The 19,619-nt window shown below is 38.1% G+C and overlaps 1 long non-coding RNA gene across 1 annotated transcript in view; it reads left to right on the top strand.

Annotated features, from left to right (window-relative positions):
• The window catches only part of LOC132916031 (uncharacterized), a 36,603-nt gene extending 17,303 nt beyond the window's left edge, over positions 1–19,300 (top strand). Inside the window, exons 2-3 of the long non-coding RNA XR_009660004.1 lie at positions 15,887–16,163; positions 16,621–19,300. This is a non-coding gene — a long non-coding RNA (uncharacterized LOC132916031). The remainder of the gene's footprint in view (positions 1–15,886; positions 16,164–16,620) is intronic.
• Positions 19,301–19,619: the final 319 nt, after the last annotated feature.

Genomic DNA, 19,619 nt, shown 5'->3' with positions numbered 1-19,619 from the left:
TGGTGCACGCACTGATGTTTGAATTTTTCTGGATAGAATATTACGTTTCTGCTTAAAACTTGTAGGATGTTTTTTTTATTTTTAATATAACTTTGATATTTAGTTGTGGATTGTAAATTTTAAATTACACGTATATTTTAAGTTGTTACATTTGAAGTTATTAATATAGGTATTAATATAGTTCCTTTATCATATTTACGCCACTCCTCAATGTCTTTACGATGCACGTGACTAGGCTGTTTTACATTATGTAATTTATATTATGTACGCGTTATTTTTTTCAATTTTGAAACTGGTTTTAGCTGATATAATACTAAAACTTTTGAGTAAGGCTACGTTGCCGGTTATAGCTACTAAGACATTGCGCTAATATAGCAGATTAATCAATTGCTTGAAACTAAAGATCACCCCAAAATATGCGTTCCATAATAAAATCAACTGGATAGAGCTACTCCTCGCGTGTTTGGAAGATGGACATACTTCAACGTTACTTTCAGTTTACATAGCGAACCGATCAATTGCTCGAAACCGAGGTTCATTTCAAAATACGTATTCAACAATCAAAGTAATCAGATAGATCACTCCTAAGTATTTACCGAAAGAATATCCACATGTCGATTAATTGATTATAAAAAGATTGTTCAGAAAGATGATTTCATAAAGATCGTTATGTAATTCGACGCACCAGCGAGTAATAATCTTTGGAACGTTAGTACCTGTTGATTAATGACGATAGTAACAGAAAATCGGTATGAAATCAGCACACGGGATCGAAAGTACTGGCCACACGCACGTCGTATGCTGATAGTCGACGCAATCGCGTCAATGCGGGGCATATGCACTCGGTGACCGAGGTGAAAAGTGAACAACCCGGAGGGAAATTCTGCGAGCGCACCGGTGAAATGGAAAACGCCAGACTCTCTCATCTGTGAGTCGTATCGTTTACGTCATTCGTCGTTAATTTCTCGTCGGCTCCAGACGATGTCCAGTTACATCCTACTAGTTCCTGATTCTTTCCGCGACATTCAATCGCGGTTATTCGCGCTATTTTTCTTCGTGCCTCTGATGCGCGTACTGAGAACGATACGCATTCGCGAGAATTCACTTCGCACGAATGTTTCTTTCGTTTCAACGAAGAGAGATGATTTCATTAGGTAAATATGTGAGCGAAAATTCTTGCACTTCAGATATGCTAATCGTTCGATACGAAGAATCTAAAATACCTAGGTATAATAATATGATTCAGAATTGACGAAAGATGGAGGATGTGATCTATACGTAAAAATTTTGAAACAATAACTAGTAAGTAGTCTGTGATTCAATTTGACTTATACCTATTCGTTATGTTGTGAATATATTTTATATTCTAAAAAATGTCAGTTCCTTATATCACAATAAATTACTTGAATAATTCGAGAAAATGAAGAATCGTTAGGAGGCGAAAGAGCGTGATATGTTCGAGCATCAAAAAATAAGCTGTTCAAGGTTACGTAATCGAAGCAAAGTTATTCTGATTCGATTATACGTCAAATGTTTCTACAGTCCAAGCATAGATTCTTGGCTTAGAAATTTGCTTTTAGAAAGCATAACTAATAACAGTATCAATAAAATAGAATACATAGGGGAAAATAATTACATCGCGGTTTTTTAATAACGTTAGCTGTTGCATAAAAAGGAGAAAAAAAGGGAATAGAAATATGATTTTTCTAGATGAAAAAGTCTCAAGGATATAGCTTTCTTAATGAGGAGGATACGAAATGAAAAGGAAGTCCGAAAGGACATGGAGGAAGAGAGAAAGGATAAAATACAGTGGAGGTAGAATACAGTTATCTCAGTCTTGGTAAGTTCTTGCTACAATCGCGTTGCTTGCTCTTCTTTTCATCTTTCCTGCTATTATCTCCATCCTTGCTTGCACATTAATTAGCTTCACTTCGAATGAGAATTCTCGGTGCCTATAAAAATCTTCTTTCATGCGAACAAACACGAGCTTAGTTCATAACGGAATACATGAAAAAAAGTAACGAAGATACTTTGGTTTACGTTTTACGATTCTTTGGTAGACGAAAAATAACTAAAACGTCCACACTTTGATACAAAGACAATAAAATGACAAAGATGATTCATATTCGAGTTGTTAACCTCGAAAACGTGCATCGTTGAATAAAATGTATGTATAGAAAGAGATATAAAATGAGAGGATAAAAGAAGAAAATGACGAACCAAACGAGGTAAGGTATAAATTCTGTAGTTTAAATTGTGAGTAATCCTGTTTCGATACTATACACTCGAGAAGGATGTGAACTTGGAAATAGGAGAGAAAAGACAAGGAAAACAAAGTCGCTAAAAAGAATACGATGGACACGTAAGAATTGCGTCATCTAACAAGTGTACAGGTAAGGATAAAGAAGACGAACAAGGAGAAAACGATCGTCAATGGTGGGGACAAAGCGAGACAGAAGATACGCAGAAAGAAGAAAAGAAAAAGGATGCGTATAGGTAACCATGTATGCACGTAGGAAGATCGATTCCCGAGCAATCGAGCGAGTGCGTGGGGACCAGTGTGCGCCCCCGTTGACTCGTTGACTCACTGACTCTTGACGGACTTACCGTTAACCAGCAAAAGTGAACCAAGTAAGTCGTGTCTCTGGAACTTGCGGTACCGATTGTACAGTATACTACGTGTGGGACGATTTAAAGCTCGCTATTGTCGCCGGCCGAATATACGAAAGGGCTCACGGAAGAAAGTGCGAGCGAACATCCACCAGCCGCTCTTTAAACCAAGACTTTTACTACCAATAACACGATCCTTCGAGAAGCCTTGTTTCGATCTAACTGCACTGTAGACGCCACTCCCTGAAGCAGGTATATCGCTTATGTGTAACCATACAAATGGGAAATTGAATATCGAAGGCGTCAGTTGCGCAATATCTCTGATCGTAGATTCCGATTTTTCGAGTGTTTTCGTTCGATGAACGTTTACGGTAGCCTTTTCAATTTAAAAAGGGTTCCACCATATGGAAGACGAGGGTGAAAGATTTTTAGAAGTTAATCGACCGTTTCATCTCGGACGGGGGTAATTAGAAGGGAAACCAATCAAGTTGGCAATCTCCAAGAAAAAAAAAGAAAAGAAAAGAGGAAGGTTCCCTCGGGATGAATCTGCTTGTTAGATAAATTCCAACGAGAAAAATATATTCTCATAGGTTTTGATTTCCGGGTTATAAATCGATTCTTTGCAGGTTCACGAAACATGGCGGTAACATATGTGCCGTGCAGATGCTCGATCAACTCCTTTCAAAACACTCCTCCTTACGTTCTAAATCGAGCCTGCTCTTCACGGTGATCCTACCTTTTGCTTCGAACAATTCTACTAATAGCAACAGGCTTTTGTGCTAACTATATTTCATACACTATAATAAAATTGTACAGACACTTTAAATGTGTAACTGTATAAAAACCGGGACTAACAGATAGAGGAATTAGCAATAACGTTGCATTTATTATACATAACTATTATATAACTGTTTTATAATTATATATTTATATATTTATACATTTATAAGTAAATATTATATTATATAATATATATTATATATAACTTGTACGTATAATTTCATTACTTACTTAAGATCCTAAGATCCTTAAGATGAGTTTCATTGATACTTCTTTTCTGTGAAAGAATTTCTCCTAGTAAAGTATCACGAATTGGACGCGAAATTGGAATATGTTGTCTTATTGTAAATTACACGTTTAAGAGAATGAAAAATGAAAGAATCGTGGAAACGACGCAGGGAAACTATGTCATAGGAAAGGACAGAAGGACAGAAGGGGCGTCCTTCGCGGTAAGGCGTGTCGATTACCGTAGTTAAATTGCGTGACAGATCGACACCATTGAGAAGAACTGGCGGACCTTGACAGTGTCGGACTCCTTGATCGTACAGCGATGTCAGTGAACTGGCCTACAGGACGATGAACGAGCGGCAACTATCAAGGATACATTCTGTACCGTCTAGCATGATCACGCTGTTTGCGATGTTTCTTTTGAAACCGTTCATTTTTAACTTTAATTCTACCGTCTGGCATTATATTAAATTTTCTTGCGTAATCCTCGACATTCATATTTAAATACAGTATTTTGAATTGGATTCGGATATTGATGAATCTGTTGAATCTATCAATGATTGATTACTTGCTTTTCAAAGAATTAGTATTCAGACCAAAATCCGTTGATCATCGAGTTTATCGTAACGATACTTGTATTGCTAATATACATTAATAATTTGGATTTAGTATTTCTATAACATTTTGATGTTTGGAGCGCATATTTTCAATGTACACTCGCGGGTCGATTTGACGGTTTTAAATTGCTCTCACTATTAGTGGAATTCTTTCACAATCGTACTGTCTCTTCCGGGATATCTTACAATAGCAAAATGTGACCGGTACAATTGACCGTCTAATGGGACAAATGACGCTACTTGCATATCGTCTATGCTGCATTAATGACCAATTATTATTCCAACAAAGACAGTATTCTATCAACGACATCCTTTCATGCTTCATTGCACTTCGTCGAAGACATAAGCTTATTATTTCTTCGCAATCGTTTACGAATAAATTATTATTCAATGACTTTAAGAAATGATAATCCGGTGCATGTCGTCATGAAAATTCATTGAAAAACAAATAATCAAATTTATAGCTGAACATTTATGTGTTGATTTTAAAAAAAGCCCACCCGTTAATCGTAGGTCAAATCAATGCGTAACAATTTTCTTCGCTCCATCCTTTCTCTTACACGAAACTTTGTCATCATTCCTAAATATATTTCTCCAAAATACATCTGTCATTAACTACATTGAAATCATTAAAGATAATCGACAAAATATCCTGGTCCTTCACATCTTTTTTCTGTTTACATCTTTGTTCTGTTTTTTCTGTTCTATGGCAAAGGTATTTTGTACATCATTTGCAATTATATATTACACGATTAATTTAGGAAATATTTATCGCATTTAACTCCTAAACGAAGCCATAGACTATATTGCTTACTATCATGGCACTTTTATTTATTTTATTATTTATTTCTGAAAATCGGAATACTTCAACAAGACCAAAATATCTTTGGAAAAAATGTCTTAGAGAAGTACTATATATAAACTATATATAAAAAAATTGTATAACGATATATAAAACAATTTACAATTACGTATTAAAATTCAATGAAAATTTTTGTTCGTTTTTACTTACGACTGTTTTATGATATTTGAAGAATTATTGACCTTTAAAATATTTGCGAAATCTAGTGAATGTTTCCGGGTTTTCTGTTAGTTCTCGAGTTTCACTCTAGCAAAAAAAAAAAAAAAAAAAAAAAGAAAGCGTCAAAGCCATGGGTCACAAATATGACAGAGTAATTCACGGTTTTTTGCACTTAACCCTTCGGACACGTCGTAAACAACCCTCGACGAATTGTCGGCACAAGTTAATCCTTTAGTTATAGACGCAGTCAGTTTCTTTTGCCATTTCTTCAATCTATTCGTAAACATGACAACCATCCATCATTACTAACTACGCTTTTTCGAAATCTTTTTCTATCGTTTAGATCAAAGCTTATCACGAGGGATCCGTTTTTGTGCTACGAGGAAACCAAAAGTTAAACGCATCATAAGCGAAGTTACTTTTTTGTTTAAATTTTTCAAATTTTGCTGGTTTCTTGATAAAATTTCAATCCTTTCCGTTTACCAGGTGGTGAACGAATTTTTTACGTGCTTTGTAAAACAACGTCGAAACTATGATTTTGGAGGTTAAAACCTTGGAAGTTGAAATTGATTCAGTTAACCATCTATCTATCCCATTAAGGCATTTGAAAATGGGTCAACACAATGGGTATGTAATGTAATAATTAACGCAAATGGGTACCGTTTAACTCGTTACGTTATCATTATAGTGGATCTATTCTAGCGTATCCTATTCGTGTATCGGAACACCACTACGAATATCAATCGAGCTAACTAGCCACGTTGTTCATTTTCCAGACTTCGATGACGCTATACTTGATAATACTCCTCCTAATAATATGCTACAAAATATAGCAGGATTCACGTATACAAGCATGAATCATGCAAAAGAATGCGAAATAAACTGTTAATAAATTTCAGATTAACAAAACTCGTCGATTTCCTGGATATCGCGTAACTTAATTTTCTTAAAAAGGAAAGTTCCAGTGATTTTGTAATTTTTCACCTGACTGCACATCGCATGCCTACAATAAGTATATTTAGATAACGAACGACTTCTAGATCACCTAATGCGTTTCTCTACGTAAAAATTCAGCTTCTGTCATTTACTTTCTTACAAAATTATCAACGACTAGTTAGTACACATACAGTTGTATGATGTATTGTATAAAATTAACTGCACCACTCCATATTTTAAGCTTCGTTGTTATGCAGATATATAGTAACTATTCGAATATTAAAATGTCCAAATAGTTTATACCACGCTTACAATATACGCATAAAAGTTTTCTATGGATAGTACTGAAATATTTTCGTGAGGCTCTATCAATAAGAAGTTCAATTTTTTTTTGCATTAGAGAGAACTTGAAGAAAACATCCCACCGATCTCGCTAAAGAAATAAAATAGACAAATTGCAATCCCGCTGGGGGTGGCCATCCATTTGTTACTTAGTAATAAAATTAAAAAGATTTACCAAATGTCCAGTTGGACAAATTGTAAAGCACAAATTAAAAATTAAAAACAAATTAGAGAGAACTTGGCTGAAAGAAGCAATGGTAATCGTCGAATTTCTCGGGCAAACAGATTAAAAAACACATTTCAGGTTTTTTCGTGTTGTAACTAAAAAGGTGGAGGATCTTCCGTAAATTCGACTTAAAAAAAAGGAAAGCAACGCGTTGAACTTAAGCCTATTACTGTAAATGTTTGACCGGTCCCTAGTACAACCAAGCACACAAACAGTGCAATAAAGTTCCGGAATGACGGCAATATGCTTTCAGCCAACTTTGGTAACTAGAAAATGTTGGCCTTCGTAAAAAGAGAATTAGCCATTAGCCAACTGAAGAATTTCCCGGCTATAGAAAAATATTGTAGAAAAAAAACCACCAATTCTGTTAGGGATAGTAGGCAAGGATTAAAGTTGTTTGACCGCCAGGTCTTTTTAAATTTTTTTAGACCTCTTCATATGGGGCTTTTTTAAAAAATACTTCGTTTATGACCCTCGTATATACTAGAAGGCTACCGACTACGCTAACAAACTCGACAGGTACGCATACCCTTTTTTTTTTTTTTCACGTGGAGAAATCCTCATAGACACCCCGTCGTTGCGAGCAGCAGTAGAGTACTCTTACTAACTAAAACTCCACGATGGCCTGCCTGTGCGTATGATAGGAATGCTCCGTGGTCCCGTTCTTTGCGAATTGCTATCGGTGCATTCCTCGCGATCCCTTAATCGAGTCGATCCTAATGTATTGACACCAGTGAGGGCCATTGCCCCTGGCCCCATCCCCCTGCCAATCGCGTCCCGTTCAGGGTGGTGGTGGAGCGGGCCTGGGTCGCCTGACCGCCATTTCCCTCCATCGCGTTATCCTATAAGGGTGAGAGTTTCTCTTTCTCTTTCTTCCTGCCCGTTCCTTTGCGAGCATGACTCGCTCGCAGAAGAGGCGGACAACCTCGTATTTCTGCGGCTCGCTCAGCATTGCTTCTATGATCGCCAAGGGGGTCAGCCTCTCGCCAATGATGAGGCGCAAGGTGTAGCGGGGCCGCTCCCACGCCGGGCAAAACTCCAGCGTGTGCTGCGCTGTGTCCCTGTTCTCTCCGCGGTGATGACAGATGTCCGTCGTCTCGAGCCCGATTTTCTTCAGGAACTCGCCGAACACGCCGTGTCCTGTAAGCACCTGGGTTGTCCTGAAGGACAGCGGAAGGCCGCGTTGGCTCCTCCATGCCTCCCAACTTGGGAGGACGGCCTCGACGCCTCGATGTTCGCCTCCCTTGTTGATCAGCTGGGACTGCCACTGGTCCCACGCATCCTCCTCGGCGGTTCCCTGGTTGTCTGGGGCCGCCTGCAGGTACGCGTACCTAGGAAAACTACGTTAAAATTAGAACAACTGTAGAAAATGAGATATGACCTTACTATTTATTACCCGTGTCTTTGGAATTCTGTTTATGTTTTTTTCAGCACGATTCAGTGAGTTGAAGATAGAATACAAATATAGGCATTTTGCATATATATTAATACATACTATATATATATATACTATATACGTTAATCTTTGCAAGAAAATATAATGTTTTTACAAATGATAATCTGTAAAAAATTTTGTTGTAAGGTGATAAATTTTTAATCTTCTAAATTTTAATTTTTATCTACCAAATGTGTCTATTAAAATTCAACTTGGTAATTCAATGAAGAATAGTATCTATGATATTTTCAATACTTTCCATTCCCGTTTTGGATGTTCTATATTTTTAAAACAAATATTTGATCTCTTAAGGGACGTTATTGGATATTTTATTTCATGGACAAGGTACAACAGCCTGCTACCCTTCGTTTTGTTCTGGTAAACAAAATGTCGTGTCAAAGTATAATCTTACACTCGACAGAGAACTATTCAATTTTCATCCCCTAAGTTTATTAGCAAATTCATAGAAGAAATAATATCGGTCATCGATATAATTCAAGTTAATAAAGTTCAAAATCTCGAAACTAAATTTAAATAAGAAAAAAAATGCGCGTATCCCTCGTATATGAAGGTAAGAAAAATTCTCATAAGAAGCTTCCCGATCGAAATTCAGTCGATTCTGCCTGAACAGGGGCAAAGAAGAAGCGACTTCCTTCCTTCTTTGTCCTAGAGTAATGGAAAAGAAAGGACGCAGGTGGGGAAGCAGACTAGAAGATCTATTTTTCGCTTCCCCTGCTCGAGATTTCGTATTAGAAACCATCCATCCATCCATCGGTCCATAGGATCGCATAGAAGCGTGGGAGACAGGGACAGGTGGTTCAAGCTATCCTTCTGTATCCTGCGTTCTTCAGTAGCACCTTACCGTATATTCGATATTTCTGTTCCATATCCCGTGGGCACACCTTGTGGGAAAGCTTCCTCGTCAATCGATCACTATACGTTGAAGAAGCATCGTGATCGATCTCGAACTCACCCACGAAAAACGCTAGGAAATTTGCATATGGATTCGAGGGTTATTTTTCTAGCGGTTTGAATAAAGTAGATCGAATCGTAATGCGAAGCGAACGAAACTCTGATGTATATTATAAAAAAAGTACCTGCTACAAGGTTGAACTTGTTTCTTCCAAACTTGTTTTTTTATTAATAGACGCTGTTTCTATTGTATAGTCCACACAACAGTGTAGTGTTTCTTTATATAGATTTTTCATTGAATTAGATAGCACATGGAAAAATTTCACTTTTGGCTGACTAAAGCAATTGCTTATTCAACTTTTGGTGCTCGTTCTGCAGATGGAATATCTGCATCAATGGCACGCTTCGGTTATAGTAGTGTACGTTTGTATTGTACGTTTATTCCTGTCGAATGTGCAAATAAATCTTCTGTTTCTTCGAATAATATGCAATCTTGCCTTCACAATTATCTTCGACCATTTACCGTCATCTTTGTTCGTTCATTAAGTCGAACATTTCATCTCACTGAATGATTAACAGGCAATATTTAATGCTCATTGTCATCAATAATTCAGCGACGTTTGTAACAAATACTCCGTTCTAATAAGGAGGTTATTTGCAATTATCCTTTGTTACTTCGTGAAACATCGATTCTCCTCGCTTGGTAGGCAATCATCTCTTCAAATGATTTTACAAGCCTCGCACCAAAAGCAGCAACTGCTATCACGGAGTTTACGACTTTAATTTACTACGTTTCGTGCACGATATGTTTAATTGTCCCCGTCTTTTGGCGAAACAGGGAATTATTCGATCAAATGAAGAAGCGTGAAGAGGATTCACCTGCGCTAGCAATGTCCACGACAAGATAATCGTAGCCGCGTTTCTAAAAATAAACTCAGCACATACGGCCGACCACGGGATCCTGAATGACGAAATCAAGTTCCGTTATAAATTCCTGGAACGTACCTTCTGGTACCTGGATGTGACGTAATTTTACTGAATTATCGTGCAACTTCCCGACGTGATTTTATGATAACCATCGAGATTCTGCATCATCCGACTGGAAAACCTGTCATTACCCTTATCAAAAGAAAACTGGCATAAATTTCTCATCTAAGAAACGAACATTTTCGAAGAAATTGCGTATCAGTTTAAATCAGAATTTAAAGGGCTAAGCTCTTAAGAAGAGGCTCGGATTAGAATGATCCTGAATTTCTCGCATTTGTGGCTTTCTTGTACTTTTGTGTTGTATTCGGGCATTTATAAAGCTTCCTTGTGAGTTCGAGTCGTAAATTATTCAACGCTACTTGATGTCTTTTATCGTTATTAGGGGTTCGTTGAGTAATATCCTTCGTACTAGTTTGGTTAACAACATCGTAATCTGACCAGTTTGCTCCTAAATCATATTTCAATTTTGCCATTGTCCAAGTTCAACTTTGGATTAACAACCCAAGTCGGTATTAAAGTCTCACAATCTTGAAATTATGCAGTGTCTATTGCTAAGATATACCTAACGTGGTCTAAGGAATATTAACTTTGAATTCAATTAGCTTTTAAAGGAAAAGAAACCTTTTGTAGCTGTCATACAAACAAGGAAAGCGATTCGGTGATAATTCGAAGACTTGTAAAAAGATCCGGTGTTTTCAAGTTGGTAAAGAATTTTCTTTCTCACGGAACTAATCTGGCCCTCGTATAACGTCGCTTCAGTACGCCAGCCCCATTGAAAACTCGGTGGAACGATTCATAGAAAACGAACCCATTCAATATTCATGATGCCCCTTTTTCAACCCTAGAAATGAGTTTCTGAACGAAACAGCTTTCGACCAATTCCTGGTGTGAACAGCGTTATTTATGATTACCCAGATTTTCCTCTTCACGAAAGAACACCGCATATGGCACGAAAAATCTTGGAAACAGGAATCGATTAACTACGAACATCCAGCATGAGGAAGAAAGCAAGTCCAGACAACGCTTGGTTCGTGACTTGCAAGAAAATCTCTAATCTAAATTTTTCTCTATTCGTTTTTTTTTATTTGTATTTAAACTTACAAAAGTTGCACAAGTACAGAGTCTCGAAGTTATTGGGATTGTTATTACCTAAGACAGGTACCATTCAATTTTCTTAGATTTCAATGGACTTCCTGGTCATTCGTCATGATATTATTCCACGTGGCGCGGATCGAGCTTCGTAATGAATGGCAAAAAACATGGACGATATGAAAAACATGAAAACGGAAATGCGTGAGGCACGAACGAATGGCAGCCACGAAATCCGCGTAACCCTCTGCATCGGTCTTCTTCCCATGACCCGAATGTATTGTGCAAACGCATTCACGTTCACGTTTCGTCCATTCTTTCCGATATATACAACACGTAGAAGCACATGTTACTTTTGCAAATTACAGAGTACACATTCAGGGACATGCCTCTGTTGACATTTCTCATTCTCCATTCGGAATTAGTCGTAGAACTTCGAGTCGATACGCAGGTATTATTTGTATTTCATAGAAGGATATTCCGCACATTTTTATTATCTTTATCGTCGTTTATTTTTAGATTTAATGGAGGTCATTTGATGAATTTTTTTCTTTTTAAATGTGTATAGGAGAATGAGCTTTCGATGGAAATAATTCCAAGTTCACGTAGTACAGAAGAATGCTTCTCAATAAACAGTTAGTTTGCAGTTTGGTCAGCTGACGCTGGCTCGGTGTTGAACGGAAAACAGCATGTGCATCGTCAGGACGGGTTTTTTCTTCGTTCGAAATGATTTCGCGTTGAAGAAAGCTATGTACTCAAGAAGTCACTTACGAGGTCTAAACTTTTTGCGCTCACAAAATACAGTGGAACTAACTCTTCTCTTATGAACCGAATAAATAATTCTATCTATAATTACAAAACGCCTACTGATAATCGATTGATCGCAACATGTAAAAGGCTATGGTTACAGTGAACGTGCGCAATCAAATATATGAAAATCGCAGGAGAAAAACATGACAAATATATTTTTATCGGTTTATTTCTTTAGAACTTTAATATGACATAATGAAAAATGAAAACAATCTTTCAGATCCAAAGATGTAAGAATTTTAAAAATATCTAATAAATTAACAAAGTTTCACGAAAGTCAAAAACCAAAGGTATAATTACTAAGAGAAGCAGTACTTTCGTGTCTTGTGCTATTGTAACGAGCAACATTTTCAACATCTTCAAGGGAACGATTAAGCATATCTCTAATTCCTGTACCAACTATACAAACAATCTTGGTAATACGGGACTGCTTAACAACGTAATGAATCTTAAAATTTCTATTACGATAAATGTGACTTCAAAAGTCACGTTCTTTCCCTATATTCTTCGTACAGCTTCGTTCTTCAAATCGTTCAAATATCGTTTGTTACGCATCCAACTGTAGCCTAACTTATCTTACGAGTAACGAAACTCAAAAAATCCTAATTGCAACATACTCGAAGCACGAAAGATTTTACACCTACATCGCGCCAGAAACGTTCAAATCCGAACTGTTGCCGCGTTATTCTTTTCGCCAGGGATCTTGAGTTGCATTCTCGAGCAATCTCTGAACTCGATTTCGCGCCAAGATACACACGTGATCTATCGGTATACCCGGTCTAAAATGATAAACTTCCAAAGCCGATTAATGAAGTCGTCCCTGAAATAGCTCTTGTCAGTAAGTTTTTTCGAAAGGGACAGAACAACGATAGGAATGAAGAGAAGGGAGAGAAAAAGAGAAAGAGAGAACGAAAAAGGAGGTAGAAGAGAAAAAGAGAAGGAGATCGCGAGGCGTCGGAGCGGCTGTCCTTGGATGCTCGCGGATCGGTGGCCACCGGCAGTCAATGACCTAACAACGCTCTTGTATCCACGTCGCTTCGCTCGGTTCGTTCGGTTCGCTTCGCCTCGTCTTAGCTCGGCTCGGTTGGCCCTGCGCTGCAAGCTCACCTTCGCCTGCCTCCAAAGACTCTGGTTTTCTACCGAGTCTGGAAGGGCTCCGCCGCGGCTCATTACCTTTCCTTACCGATATTTCTGACCGACTACCTTTCGATTCCATTTTCTTTTCTTTTTCATCATCAAATACTCCCTCTCTTGTATTTCTTTATTCTTCACTCGATTCGAATTTATTTCCATTCCTTCTTGCTTTTACGCTTAAGTTTGTTCCCTGACGTTTTGAGACGATTAACGTTACAGTTCAGATTTTAAACGTTTAGTTTCGAACGAATCGTCCTCCGCCCGTAGACTCAGCAAGCGATTGCCTAAGAATTTCTGCGCTCCACGTTTGCAGTTCTTTCCGCTCGAGCCACGCATCGTCGCGTTTATGTCCTCGATCCCTGCTCGCGGAATTCCTAGGTATAGCGATGTATTTCGAATGTAGATGGTGTTCTAGTTCGCAACTTTCGTTTCTAAAATCTACCAGATTTAGAGTTCCAAAATTTCTTTATTTAGGTATTTGGGCAGAAATATTCCGATATCGAGAGATCGTGATATTGAAAAACCGAACGCGACTAACAGAGAAATCTTAAATCCCATTATGGAATTGGTTTGGCGTCATGAATTGGATCGTGGAAATATGATCGATGAAATTTGAGTTTTACAACGTCTAGCTTATGAGTGCAAGACAACAGCCCCTAGTAATCCATAAAATTGCTTTTTGATTTCTTTTTCCTCGTCTCTTTTGTCTTTCTACTAATAAAACGGAATGAATAGATTTATGGACCTTTCTACTTTTCCTAAATGGATAGTGTTTTAGTTTCGTTGATATTCCAAAGAAACAGGAAAGGTTAAGGCTTTGTGTCTTGTTAATAAATACTTTCCCTCGAAGGGTAAACTTATTCAAAATATTTTTGCGAATACAATATTACTTTTGAACTGATTACATATAATTTATCTAAAGCTAAATGTCAAAAGTAAATTACAGGAACTTCTACAACCGTATGGTAAAACAGTTTCGAACAATCGGCATGCAATATTTTGGCTGACAGAATGGTTTCAAAGACTGAAATTGTGGTGTGCGAGATAAAATCCTTCCAGGAGTTTAATATTTCCTTCTTTCTCAATATTCCTTTACCTACGTTTACAATTCACAATACATGTTCGGTGGCACGGAATTCTTCGTCGGCTTGGACAGTCGTTTAATTCTGCAAAATATGATCGCACATATTTTTTGCACTGGTCAGAATGGTAATATCTGCTCGAAAGCATTTTAAGAATACGACATAAAGTACATTCGTAAATAGTATGCTAATAAATATTAAGCCGTCTCGTTAAGGGAAACCTCCATTGACGAATTTATTGCAGACAAATTAGGCGTTGGACATTAAACAGACATTAAACCTTTGGAAAAGGTAGCTCTTCATCCAATGTTTAATATTTGAACTTTGTAACATTGTATTCTAATAATGTAAGTTACGAATGATTTAAAACAATAAATGTATTTGTATATTCTCTAAAGCTGAGCTCGAACCTTTGTATATTAAAAATATTTTCTACAAAATCAGCGTGTTTCTATGCCCGTCAAAAAATCTTCGTTACTCGTAATTAAGAACAAAAACGTTTAGTTGTAATACTAAAAGCTCCAAGTTTCAATTTACACTTAGGAACTAAAATGATTTTAGAATTCCTATTGTTGATGAGTCTCCGTGTATAAAAGATTCTCACGAGTGTCGATCGCAAGTATACAACTAATTTTTTTGTGAAGAAAATCATCATTTTGACGATCGCTTGACCATGGTTATTCCAACAGTTAACAAACGCATAAGTGATAATTACACAAATGACGATTATGAAACAGGGGTAGGAGCGATAAAGCGGTTCGCAAATCGAATTTGTCCGGCAAGTACGTGAATTTACCGTAATAACGCGACCTGACCGTGCAGGGATGAGCGCGTGCGTTTTTGCAAGACCACCCCCGACGGTTGTTTCCATTAGCAGACACCGTGCTCGTTTCTTGGACTAAAGTCAACTCGCGAAGGTCGAGCCTAGCTAAGGAGATTGGAAAACACACCGGTCACTACCTACTGCTGCTGCTGCTGCTGCTGCTTTCTAGCACTCTGTTCGCAGAGCATCTACACGTACGATGGCCTTGACCGTTTTCTCCGTGTGTGACACCAACAGTTACACGCGTTTATACATAAGGTGTTCGCGTTTCATCTGGTCAAAATTTTCATTGCAACGATACGAAGAATTTCTTAATGGGTTAGGTGATTCATATTACGTTTATAACGTCTTTCGTTAAAATAATTGTGATTATTAATGTTCCTGTATTCCACGAAGAAATTAAATTTCCATCGACGTATGGTAATATAATATTTAACGTTTCAAACAACTGCTGCAGAAAAATGTATTTTTAGCAAAACGTGGCAAATTGTTTAAAACGATTAATTGGAACGAATTTCGCGAACACCGTGTATAGTTGGAAATGTACGACGAGTGAGCGTCCAACCGCACGTACTTGTGATCAAGATCACCGTTCTCTGTCGTTTTGATACCAAGTGCGAACCTTCGGTTCGTGTAAATTCGCGCCAGAACTTTGATCGTTCAGGAAAGAAGAAGGTAACACGAGCAGAGTGACACATTACAAGATAAATAAAAGGTTGAAGACCGGCGAGCCAGAAAAATTTGCCCAAATAAGATCCTCCTCCGTATTTAATTATTTCTTACAGACAATCTCTCGTTCGATAAAGGAAACAATGAATCGCGCTCATTTGTGGAGGCAGAGTACCGTGTTTCAGAGAGGAAGCTAATGTCGGCGTCACTATCAGACGGAAGTGTTTCACCTTGCACAGCGAAAGCCGGTGCAGGTCCTCGGGGAATGTGTGGTGTTCGCTATTGCGGCGCGGTACGGAATGCGAAATGCATTTCGGGGTGTGGCACACGTAGCAAATGCCTTACTGACTCACATGCGTGGCTTGGATCGAACCGCTCGATTTATCCAAATTGCTCTTCATACGTGCATCTACACGTGTTTCTATCTATAGTTCTATCAACTTCTCGCATGCACACGTAAAGGTAAATAGCAAATTGTCCTTAATTGTACAGATTATTATGCAGATGATCATGTATGCATATGTATACAGCAATTATTAGTTAATATATAGCGTCATATAGGATTTATTAATGTCTTAATTCATTACAGTTCTAAGTGCCGCGATTTATTGCGTATTTGTTGTATTGCAACCTTGTTGCATTAGAATATTCAAAAGATTCAGAAAGATAGATAACAATTGTGACTTTTCTTCGAGTTACCTCGTTCTGCAAATAGAAATAGTCGTGTTATGTCAGAAGTTAAATAAAACGCCCGTGATTCAATTAAAATATTATATGACCTATATGATGACAAAACGTTATTCCAGACATCGATTACTAATGATTCACCCTGTACACACGACATTAACAATTTCACGCGACCGTAGTTACGCACCTCTATGTATGCACCGTCGCTAACCTAGATTGTTTCCTTATGCAGCAATCATGCGAGGCCTTGATCTTGAAGGGGCGAAACAAACAGGAAAGACGCTAGAAAGAGAGAGGGGGGAGGGAAGAGAAGGAAAAAGAGAGAGAGGAAGAGAGAGAGGAAGAGAGAGAGAGAGAGAAAGAGGAAAGCGACAGAGATCACCTTTACGTAAAGTAATCGGGAGTATTAGAGACGCGAAATTACACTCTCATGATCCACGTGTCTCTACAAGTCTGTGGCCGTCTTTTTATCAAAATCGCAATGAATATGCAAAAGAAGGAGTCATAATTACCTACTCGCTACTGATGCAATCTCGGTTCAGATTTATCGATCTTTTTTGGTCGATAATAGATTGTAATTAGGCTAATGCAATGTTTCATGTAAACCCGACGTGACTTTGAATAAACCTGTACACTGGTAAACATCTACTCTGGTGTATAAGATGTAACTTTTGACGTAAGATTAGCGAATACTGTTATCACGTAATGATCATACTTTCCACGAAAGCAAATTAACTTCTTAATTTAGAATATAATTACCTCTTTAGCCTCAAGATTTCCTGCGTGTCTAATATTTTATAACAGCTACATACTTTCCGAGCATTTCACATGAGGTAGATATTAACAATTGAGTTACATACGATGATATAATGTATAAAGCTATATTCCACGACTTCGTCAAATCTATATGGAGCTTCGCTATTAAAAAGGGTCAGGAATTACTAATGTACAATATCGATAATAGTAATAATAATGAAAACTAAACGCTGTACATCTTTATGAGCAGATAGGCGCGTTCATTAAAAGATCGATCTGTAAAAATTGGCGCGTAATTTTATAACGCGAGTACCTTTGTACGAGCATCGCGACTCTACGTACGTTAAAGGCCATGGCGACAGAACGTCGGAACAAGATGAGAAAGGTGGAACTGGTCGAGCGGCCAAGGCACTTGTTTACTCGAACGATCGTGGCCTCCTTTTCGGTCGTACACCTTCGCTAATTCACTTCACTTCCTCTGTCCCCTTCGTTCTTCTCTTCGTTCTTTCCCCTTTCGTTCTTTCTTCGCTACTGATCCCTTCTATCTCTTTCTATCTATCTATCCCACGATGTATCTCTATCTGTTTCTTCTGTCTTTTCTTCGACAGATTCTATTCGCGCAACGCTCTCACAGGACATCGTAATCATTGGGATCCGTCATTCGGTTCTCGATGATCCTCATTCGTTCCTTCTTCGCTTTATAAATCTCCCCTTACAATTATTACCTTTCGAAATGATACCGATGTATCAGCAGACACCGGTACAAAACATTGAAAATTAATCGTTGGTCGATTATTTTCATTTTCATTCTTTCTGGTCACTGCACGGTCGCAACGAAGCGACGCGATGATCCGCTCGTACACGAGGAAATTGAAATTTTTTGTCTACGTTAATTATAATCCCGAGGCATCACACTACCTATATACTGCCGTGTTAAGTCAAAAGGGCGTATCTGCAATTTTCGTAAAAGTCATTGCTGTCAGGTGGCACAAAAGTACTTTATCTATGTGTATATTAAATAAGAGAGCTGTATCTGCAATAAAACTGCAGATATAACAATTTTATATTATATTTGTAGTAATACAGACAGTAATACGTCATAACAGACGTATGCAAAATCGATGTCTGGTTGTTAAATATTAAAAGTCATTTTTCTCAAAACCATCTTTTGACCGAATCTGCCTATTTGAATTAGCACGACAGCATGCACAGAGAATGATCAATCGAAGCGTTATCTAATTAAATCGGTTTTACGGTCGAGTTTAGACTTCGCTCGATTTTTATTTCCTATTATAGATATCGATATTTATGGAGGGATTAAAATAGATATATATAACTAACGTTCTGTCTGATTTTTTCATTTTTACGTAGTGTGCCATCGAGTCGTTTAATGGATCGAAAAGTTCGAGCCGGCTCCGGCGAGCCAGTTGAGAATCTTGCAACGAGAACTGGACATTCCTGCTCTCTAACAGGATAAAGGATAAATGTGTCCTTGAGTATGACTGCCATCTTTGGCGGCGACTTTGCGGTATGAGCGGTAACGAAGCGTACCGTAGGGTTGTTTTCGCGCTCGAAACGCAATGAAATATCCAAGCGTAACATCCTACGTTTAATGTCATGCATACTTTAAATAGACGAAGTGGATATCCCCAACCAAGTAACTATTCTACTTCGATCTTAATACGATCGTAATACAGAGATGGAATCTGACGCAATTTCTAACAAATGTCTCGATCGAATCTCATATTTATATCTATGATTCGAGTAGAAACTTTATATCGACGGAAAATGGGCGAAGCCAGACACGATTGGCAGACCAAGGATATACTATCAAAGAATTTCAATGGGTACTCGTGTAGATACAAGCTGCAAGAAAGCACGAACGCAAATATGAAGTTGGTAGCAGGATGATAGTAGCGATGGGGTCGAGCCAGAGGTAGCTTGTAATTTCCGAGCGGTTCGATACAGCTCGATCGTTTATTTCATGAAATTGTAGAGAACTGAAACAATAAGATATTTTAGTTCGTGTACGATTAGCAACGGACAAGGATTGCCGGTAATTTCCGAACATTTTGGTGATTTCTCAGTGGTCGGTAACGTAGAATCGAACGGCTAACCAGAGACACGCCGCAAAGAACGTAGCAATCTTTGTACGAATCAACAGGTTCGCGTTCTCGAGGGACAACACCAATATCACGGAACAAGTATCTCCTCTGGTTGCACGCGAAACCGACTCGGAACGGAGGAAGATGGAAATAGTTCTGGTCGAGCAAGCGATAATTATTCGCTGACTACATCGTGTGCAGTTGAAGACGGAGCTACATATATCCAAAAGGAAGCTACATCCTGTTCGTCTCGATCTCGTCTCAATTGCTTCATTAACAAAAGCGTCGATGCTTAATTCCGAGATAAAGATCGTGTCGTCGGAACAAAAACCTCGGCTCCCACAGTCCCAGCTCGAGTCAATGGTATCGT

This window comes from Bombus pascuorum, chromosome 1 (assembly GCF_905332965.1).
Source record: "Bombus pascuorum chromosome 1, iyBomPasc1.1, whole genome shotgun sequence".
Lineage (NCBI taxonomy): Eukaryota > Metazoa > Arthropoda > Insecta > Hymenoptera > Apidae > Bombus > Bombus pascuorum.
The sequence above is the reverse complement of the archived record's forward strand: the minus strand, read 5'-3'. Positions and strand labels throughout refer to the sequence as shown.